Here is a 9,858-nt window from a genome sequence, read left to right as displayed (position 1 = left end):
CTTTTATTTATTGACCCAGAATTTGATCTATGGGATGAATTATTTTAGGACCAACCCTACATTCTATTGTGTTGTTTATGATCACAGGGTTTATGACTCCAGTTTTAACTCATGATGTCCTAACTGTGTAACACATATTAAAGTTTGATTACTATAAAAGTCCCATGAGTTCTGAGTTCAGACTGGGCCAGGTTTCTCTAATCTATATTGTATTTAGCAAAATACAAAGGAAAAAGAAAAGAAAAGAGGTCCAGTTTACATGCACTACAAACTGAACAGATAGAATCATCAAACTTCAATTTTCCAGAGATCCAATTTTAATCTAGCATTCAAACCATATATTTTTCTTACTCTTTTGCTATTTATTATTGTGCTCATATTTTCATAGATATGCTAACATTAATTGAAGAAAAATCTGAAGGCCTGTGAGCCAATTCTACAACCTTCCAAGTGCATCCTATCCAGTCCCCTTCTTTTCAGCCAAGTACTTCTTTCTCAACTATTTAAAAGCTTGTATATAGAAGAGTCTTAGAGAATGAATGCTATAACCAATTGCGGTTCCTGAAGCATATGTACTGATGAACCACTTTGTTCTTCACTTCGTCAGAACTATGTGTTACTGTCACATGTATCTTACTTTAGAAAAACAGTTTGATCTCTGATCTCAGCACTTTAGTACCTTAGCCATTAAATTATGACTATGAGTCTTTCTATTTCTGTTACCTGTACCTCAAATATGCTTTTATGAAGATCCTAATTCCATTGGCATAAATGATTTGATATAAGGTGACATGAGTGCACTGTTTCAAATGTGTGTAGCCCTTTAATATTCAAATTGAATTTATGGCCACACAGTGATGGTGAGAGATATTTGGAAAGCATTTAGTCAGGGAATCACTGTTCTTATGAATAGGAATGCCAACATTGTAGAAGAGACCTCTGACCACTTTCTCTCCTCTGCTTTGTGAAGGCGTATTCCTTGAGTGGACATAGCAACAAGGAGAAATACAGACCCCACAGTTACCAAACATAACAGTGGAAATACAAGTCTTGAAGTGTGAGAAAAGAATTCTTATTATGTGTAAGTGACCCATTATATGGTATTTTCCTTGTAATACCAATAATGAAATCAAACAACTCATAGTCTTTTTACCATTTATTTTACTTGTTAATAGATGATGTCATATCTTATGGCTTAGGATACCTTACTTATATGTGACTTATTTGTGCCCTATTTGAAATGTAGTTCTTCAACTCCTGCTTTTGGCTTTGTTCCAACACTACAGACCCACTTCAAACATACTGCACAATTTAGCTCTTGATGTATTTAATGGGTATATCATCTATTTTTACCAGCTGTTAACATATACTTATTATAAAACTGTAGCAATTTATTTGGTTTTAAAATATTATATTTTGTTCAGTGAAATTTCTCTAGTGCTTAGAATAATGTTGACATGTCAAGAATTATGTATTATTTAATCATTATCACTTATTAAAACATTCATGCTTCTTCTGATAAGGTGTGTTGAAGTTCTCATTTGTTCTCTCAACATACTTAACCATTCTATATTATAACTATTATTCATATGTTGGCATGCCCAGCGTATCATGCTGTTTGAAAATACAGAGGAAAATTGGAATGTTATAGAGAAGATTAGCATGGTCCCTGCACAAGGAAGACACACGAGTAATTTGAGGGAAAGGATGAAATAAGAAATGTGACTGTGCCTCATTGGGTTAATGGGATTCTATATCTATTGTTAGTATTAAAATATTATATATATAGTTTCATACTTGGTAGACAAAATGCTAGAAAAAATTCTTCCAAATTCATGCCTGTATTGACCCTTACCCAATTCTAGTGTGGCTTCTCTTCAGAAGACTTAATTTTACTTAATGAACATTTTGGAGAATCTGTTTTCAGTAGGGCCATCTCAAGGACAAAAGTGACAGTCATTCACGTTTACTTGCCATATTAGAGTGGGTATGGATGAACCATGGAAAAGTGCTATTGATTTTTGTCATTTCCAAGAACCACCTCAAATCTTGGCAAACTGGAGTGTATTTTAAAATATCCTTGATTATTTTAGTTTGATAAATTAACACTGGCATTTTCTCTTCTAAAATGTCAGAGATATTGCTTGAAGTGATGCTAGTATTCTATGGTGGAAGCCCACCCCTGTCCTTGACAGCTGTCATTTCAGAATAGGTAGTAAGTGACTTCTGGCTTTATTTTGTATAATTAGAACTATTTTATGACTCATTGTTCTCTATATAGAAAAAGGAGAAAAACAACTCAGGAGTTGCAAATTCTCAGGAAGCAGAAAAAATCATTTATTACATTTGGTAAGTAAAAGTTATTTTATCAATATTTTGACAGGACTCATTATATCAAGTCTTTTAACTTGAGTATTATTGTGATTAATTTTTCAAAGCAAATCTATGATATGGTAAAGTTATTAATGATTAGTTAAGGGACTATGTAATACATCAAATAATCATGAAATAGTCCAAAGGAACAGTGTCTGGGCAGAAGAGAAAGAAATCTTCCCTGAATTCATATATTGGGTGCTGCATGGTTCAGAGTTTACACTTTGACCTCAGATACCAGAGAAGTGTATAGGGTTGTCATAGTCAATTTAGACTCTGATATCAAAATGTCATATACCAGGTGGCTTAACTAACAGATATTTATTTCCCACAGACCTGCAGCCTGCAAATCTGAGATCAGTGCAAGTAAATGGGATTCCTGTTGAAGGTCCTTTTTCTGGCTGATGGGTAGTAACATTTTGCTCTATACTCATGCAGCCTTGCCTTTCCTCAGAGTGTGTGCCTGGAAAGATTGAGGGATTTGTCTGTATCCTCGTACAGCAACTAATCTCATCACAAGGGATTTATCTTCACAAACTCATCCAAGCCCACTTACAATCCAATCCACAGCTAACTATTACCGCACTGAAGGTGAATGCCCTGGCATGTGTGCTTTGAGTTGGGTAACAATGTTTAGTCTGTCAGTTATCTAGTTAATAAATTACAGTAAATGCATAATTAAGCTCAGAATCAGCAAAATATAGCCAGTTTTCTGTTTTGTGATTAAATATGTATTTGCTGAAACATCGTAATCTGGATATTTACTGTAGTTTTCTATGCCAGCCTTTATATTTATATAGGAAACATTAATATTTGTGGTGAAGACCCTGTGATATATATATATATGTGTGTGTGTGTGTGTGTGTGTGTGTGTGTGTGTGTGTGTGTGTGTGTGTGTGTAAATGTTTAGGACTCTCGAAACCCTGGGCTATTGCTGCTTAGATTTCATATATGCTTGTGGCAATCCTAAGTACATACCAATTATCTTGCTGTTTAAATCAGTGCTCCTCAATATTTAATCTTTGACACAGCTTCTAGAGCTAGAAGTAAAACAGATTTGGTAACTCCACTCTGAGATGTTCTCACCTAGAGTATCTAGGAGGGAACACAGGTATGTGCTCATCCAAGTCTCTAGATGACACTGAACCTGCTGAGCCAACTTGAAGCACATTTGGACTTACATAGTTGAACATCAATCTGAGTGCCTGGAGATGGTTCAGCAGGAGGAGGCACTTGCCCCCAAACCTGACGACTTGCTGAAATACACATGGTGAAAGGAGAATGAGAACTGACTACTGAACTATGTTTTACGTCTCCACATAGATGTACATCAATGTACAAATGCATGTATATGTATGTATATGTGTGCATATATATGTATATATATATGCACGCATATAGACATTCCATACACAAGTTATATGTACCCACATGCAATTGGATATATATATATATGTATATGTATATATATATATATATATACATATATATATGTTTATACATTCTTCCATACACACATGTACACAAATAGCATATACAAACCCATACAGACTTCAATACACACAAAAACACATGCACACACATACACATGTATATATAGTCATACACACAAACACACACATAAACACAAAAAATTGTGTACCCTCACACACATAAATAGATGCGAAAAGAAATTTTAAAGCAAATCTGTCTTTCAATAAACATGCTTGCTCAATTAAAAATTGTTCATAGAGTGTTGCTGAACCCTACTCAAATCATCCTGGCGAAGGCAGTGGCTGCCATCTTTCATACCTACCCCATCCTTTGTGATCCCACATGAATGACGCACAAATAGCCTTATATTTTAATGTGCCTTAAACAGGTCAATGCCTGTGTCACTTCCAAACCTCCACATAGCTAACACTCTCCCTCTGATATTCCTGAATTATTAATTACTAAAACTTATATTTATTCCATCTTGACTGCCCAGAACCCAGACCCGCAATCCTCTTGGGCTGAGTTTCCCAGCATGTACATTACAGCTATGTTCTCTCTCCAGCACTTCTCAGCCCTGGCATCTACTGCTTTCCTGTCATGGCAGCTTTCTCTTCCTGCTCCTTAGTTTTGTGCATGGAAATCCTAAAGTCCTGCCTCTGTCTCCCTGCCAAGCCATTGGTTTCCAGCAAATTTATTTACCAATCAAAACCAACTGGGGGCAGGCTCCCTCAATGTCTTATGTGTGGATTCTTATGCAATTTTGGGGACCAAATCCACAATTTGCTTTTCAATATATTTATTTTCAATTATGTCTTGGGGGAGGAGCTTGTTGTGCACATGAGTGAAGTGGCCTTGGAAAAAAGAAGTAGGTGTTAGATACCATAGAACTGGAGTTGCAGATGTTTTTGAGTCACGTGTTGTAGGTGCTGGGATCCAACCTTAGAACTGCTAGAGTAGTATCCTGTTTTACTGATGAGTCACCTCTTCAGCCCAATGATGCAATCATTTTGATGGAGTTTATTTTAATGTACTTTCACAATAATTTAAATTTTGATTTAATTATATTTAATTGTAGTACTTTATGTGTGTAGTCTTTTTCTGCGTATGTGTGTGTGTGTGTGTGTGTGTGTGTGTGTGTGACACACACGGGTGCCTCAGGCCCAAAGACGTCTTAGGTGTTGACAAGCAACACAAATGAAATGAATGTATCTAGTTTCTTTCTTTCTTTTTTCTTTTCTTTCTTTCTTTTTTTTTTTTTTTTTTTTTTTTTCAAAGGGTGTTCAGTGTATCCAGCCCATTTATTTAAGAGACTATTCTCCAAAGAATGTCCTTTATGTTTATGGCTTTATCGTTAGATTTTGTTTTCCTGGTTCCTGTGTTCAGCTACATTCTCCTGTGCTCATTTTAATGCCAATACCACTGAGGATTTTCTTACCATGAGTCTGGAAGGCAGATACCCTGTTGCTTTATCTTTATTCTTTTGCTCAGCATTTGTTCAGCTGCTTGCGGTCTTTATAGATTACTTCAAGTTTTAGAAATGCGCCCCCACCACAATTTAATGAACAATACCAGTGTTGTTATGTTTGTTTGTTTGTTTATAATATATGTGTTAGAATTTTGTTTTGCATGCATGTATATGCATACATTAGTGAAAGCCAGAGGAAGTTATTAGGTCATTTTAGACTGTTATTAATGGTGTTGTATGCCACAATGTGTGTGCAAGTAATCAGATCTAAGTTCTCTCAAAAACCAACCAGTGTTCTTTGACACTGAGCTATCTCTCTGGTATGAAGTATGGTACTTTATTTTGAAAGGGTTATTCTCAAATCTAAAAATCACTCTGAGTGGTATAAAATTAATTTTTCATTGTAATCATATATTCTATTCTGCAATATTTAACTTTATAAAGTAGTTTTTCTGTAATTACTATGAAAATATATCACTCCTACTGATTAGTGTTCATAGTAGTAAAAGGTACTCTGCACACTACCAGAGAAAAAATTAAACAACAGTCCTATGTTTACAATGGTGTTCTATCTGGAAGATATTTTGGAGGAGAAGTAGTACAAAAGTTCTGGAAGCAACAAACCAATATCTGATTGGGATTATAGCCTACTGCATGAGATGGAACCAATGTCTTACACAGCTCAGCTATCCAAGAAATTGACACTAGATACGTAACTAAGTACTATTGTTCTGAGAAAAAAATAACTATAAAATGACTCTTAATGCCATTCTATTGTACTCATGGATCAGTGTCTTCCTCAGCCATCAGAGGAGCTTCCTACTTTAGTAGATAGGAATAAGTACTGACAACTGAACAACGTACTGACAATGACACCTTGGAACACTCAGCACTAAATGAGATATCTGTCTGTGCGTCATGACCTCGATTAAAAATATAGACACTAAGTAGTTCCTACCTGAGTGAGTACTTTGAGAAGTGAATGAGTTAGTAGTGTCAAAGTTAGTAAAACAATGTTTATTAACAAAAAATATATATCAAATCATTTAAAAATGCTGTCTGTTCCTACAGTCTAAGGATAATTATTCTTTTATATAACATCCCCAAAGCACTTCTAACTTACTGAACTTCTAGTTCTTAAATGTAATTGTTTATGACTGTATCCTAAGAAGGAAAAGACTCATTCTCCTTTGTAACATATAGTTACAGCAAATCATTATTTCACAAGCAAAAATCCTAAGGTGGGGGGGGGCATTACATTGCTAATGAAGGGCATATCCTTAAATGCCTCCACCTCAAATGGAGTAATCCTCCATTTTTTAACACATTATGAAAACTATTACTGTTGTCTAAATAAAACATGTAATATAAATTAGAGATTATTTGTTGATCAGTTTTTTTATTTCAATATAATTGGTACAAAAGTCACCAAGATACGCCTTTCAGTGACTCATATACTAAAATTCATAACAAAATTGTATTTATAATACTGTGACATTATAAAAGCCATATAATATTTTACCCCAAATCTGAACTGTCCCACTACACACACACACTTTTATGTACATATAAATATACCTACACACATGTAGATAAACAGAAAGCAGGTGATTTTGCTTGTTAAGTTTGCTAGCATATTATAGTGAGAGTAATAGCCACAATTATGTTAGGTAAGTGGTTAATTGCTGTCTATAAAGTATGTCCAAACACAAAGCACTGCCATTCAGCTCAGCCTATTTCTGTCATTTTCAGCTCATAAAATTTCTTCACTACAAATTCAGTTATGCAAGTATTATGTTAAAATATTAATGTATAATATTATAACATTTGATAGGCAGATGATTAAACAATTAATAATTTTTTGAAATATGGTATTCTATTAAATACTATTGGAAGACAAATTTGATGAAGGTGTTACAATGGAGTGAATTTTACTGGTGAAAGAAATAATGGGCGCCAGGTGGGATATATATATATATATATATATATATATATATATATATATATATGCTTGTAAATTTAACAAGCAAAAATCTCCTGCTTTCTGTTTATCTACATGTGTATAGGTATATTTATGTACACATAAAAGTGTGTGTGTTTGTAGTTTATATATATAATGTTTGAGTATATCTACATATGCATATGTACATATATATACATATACATAAGTATATTTTATACATATGCATATGTATATATACATATACTCAAGCATCATAGTTGAATATATATGCATATATGTGTATATTTATATATGTGTATAACTTTTACTGTGTGAGTAAGCATATAAAATTTGGACTGAGAAGTTCTAAATTTGATTTTCTTTATACTGCTTTGTATGTCTTTGAAATATCTTTCAAATCTATATTTCTTTGTTCACTGGAAATGTGAATTACAATAAATTATGGCAAGTGAGAGTGTAGCTTGTTGATAGAGTGCTTGCTTTCCATGTTTGTGACCATTATATTGACTCTCAATAACTTATAAGCAAGCACAGTAACACATTTCTGTAATTTCAGAATTTAAATGATAAGGGCAAATGATATAAAAATACAAGAATATTTGTGGGTATATGGTGAATTCAATCCCATATTGAGGTTCATGTGATCTTGTCTCACAAAAATAAACAAAAAGCAGATTAAAGAGTGTCACACCACAGCTGAAGGGTTTATACGAGTAGGGGAAAATATAAAAGAAACATTTGAAGACATTAGTATAGAAATATTATTTTGTACATGTCTCCCCCAAGCATTGAAAAGCAATAATAGACAAATCAGATTATGTGAATTAAAACGTTTCTACATAACAAGAGAAACTAGCAGTAGAGTGGAGAGTCTATAAATAGGAGAAAACATTACAAACTAAATATTTTTTATGAGATATTCCAGGTTCAAAAACCCTACCTTGCCTTCTTTATGGCAGTATTTATATCTGGAAGAATAATGTAGTCTGTGTCATGATAACATTTACAACATTGCCCCAGTAGATGTTGATACTTTTAAAGCCAGTTGCCTATGACTATTAGGCTCTGTGTATCTGAGCCCAAACCATCTCAAATGCTGCTGGTTTCTGTAACAGTAAGAAAGATAGAGAGAACTTAGGGGGACTTATTTTATATTAAACATCCTGACATTTTCTTGAAAGTATGAAAAGTCCATAAAAGGGGAAAATACTAATTCCCAGATGGGCAGAATATGGATATTATTGGGGAAAATCTAATTATTATCATGTTCTCCTATTAAATAAGAAAGTAAGTACAATTCATGATCAATTATTCAGTCAAGTATATTCACTATTTATTTTATTGTGGGTTTTTTCATGACGTGGAAGTTCACATGTCACTTATTTACTCCAGTCGCTGCTAATTTATCCTAATACTGTTAGCAATAATGAGTTAAACTTTCTACAATTATTCGTTTATGACAAAAGGAAATTTTTTACTTGCATTAGTAATCTAGGCTAGCCCCTTTAAGGGACATCATAGCCATTTATGGACATTTCTAAAACTAAACTGAGGAAAGGATGTGTTCACTAAATAAAAATACTTTGCAGTTACTTAGGGTTTCAAAGCATTTATCACCCTCAAATGATGTATTTTTGTTAATTATATAAAGAAACAGGTATTGTTTGTGTAGAACATATGCGGTTTGTTTACTTAATAGCAGTTAGTGATTTGAAATGTAGTGGTGTGTGAACCACATATGGAAACATGAAAGTAGAATAAGGTGCAACTGTTCTGAAATACTGTGAAGATCCAATGAGAATATGGGAGCAAGACAGGAGTTTCCTGATGCACGAGAGCCTGAGGGAGTTCCCAGTATTTTTTAGGAAAATCTTCCCATGGCACCTGATCCACACATATATGACAGAATCAAATGTGGCTTTACAATTTTGAAATGCACTCAGGCCAGGGCAAGAAAATGTTATGTGTCATATGAGATTCCCTTCACTTGCAATCTCTGCAAAGTGTTGCTTGAAAACCTTTGGTAAAATTTCGTAGCTTTCCCCCCTAGAGACATGTTTCTACTGTTTTTTTTCACATTTATAACAAGCATTATTTATGTTTCTGTCAATGTTCCTTTCATATCTAACTCACACTGTGATTATTTGTGGTCATGTCTCCTGAGAAAACTTCAGCTGAGAGTACAGGGGCATGCCTCATTTTTCTGGGTTATTGCCCACAAAGGCTGGTACATCATGGACTCTATCTGTTGAGGGTTCCTCTGCCTGCTGGTACAACCTCTTCTGTACCAGGAGAATACTAGATCGCTGCTATGGTATCATGAATATGAATTATATCTTATTTAGGTTTAGGATCATAAGTATACACAGGTGATGAAAACATAGCAAAGAGTTTAATTGACAGAAATTTACCTCGAGCACTACACACTGTCTATTCATAAATAAATTCTAAGTATGGAAGAAGAAGCTTCTTCAGAAGTGCTAGCCTTTCCCAGTGAAGTGTACCCTGTGGAGTTATAAAACATAGTTAGTACTAGAAGGCAGAGAAGATCTCTGAAGTAGTTTATTTTTCCCAAGAAATA

The 9,858-nt window shown here is 34.1% G+C and overlaps 1 non-coding gene across 1 annotated transcript; it reads left to right on the top strand.

The window, feature by feature from the left end:
• Positions 1-1,611: 1,611 nt before the first annotated feature.
• LOC117704891 (U6 spliceosomal RNA) lies at positions 1,612-1,715 on the top strand. Its single transcript, XR_004606395.1, has one exon. It is a non-coding gene; the product is annotated as a U6 spliceosomal RNA (small nuclear RNA).
• The last annotated feature ends 8,143 nt before the right edge of the window (positions 1,716-9,858 follow it).

The sequence above is a fragment of the Arvicanthis niloticus genome, chromosome 2, assembly GCF_011762505.2.
Source record: "Arvicanthis niloticus isolate mArvNil1 chromosome 2, mArvNil1.pat.X, whole genome shotgun sequence".
Lineage (NCBI taxonomy): Eukaryota > Metazoa > Chordata > Mammalia > Rodentia > Muridae > Arvicanthis > Arvicanthis niloticus.
This window is presented reverse-complemented; position numbering and strand designations above follow the sequence as displayed.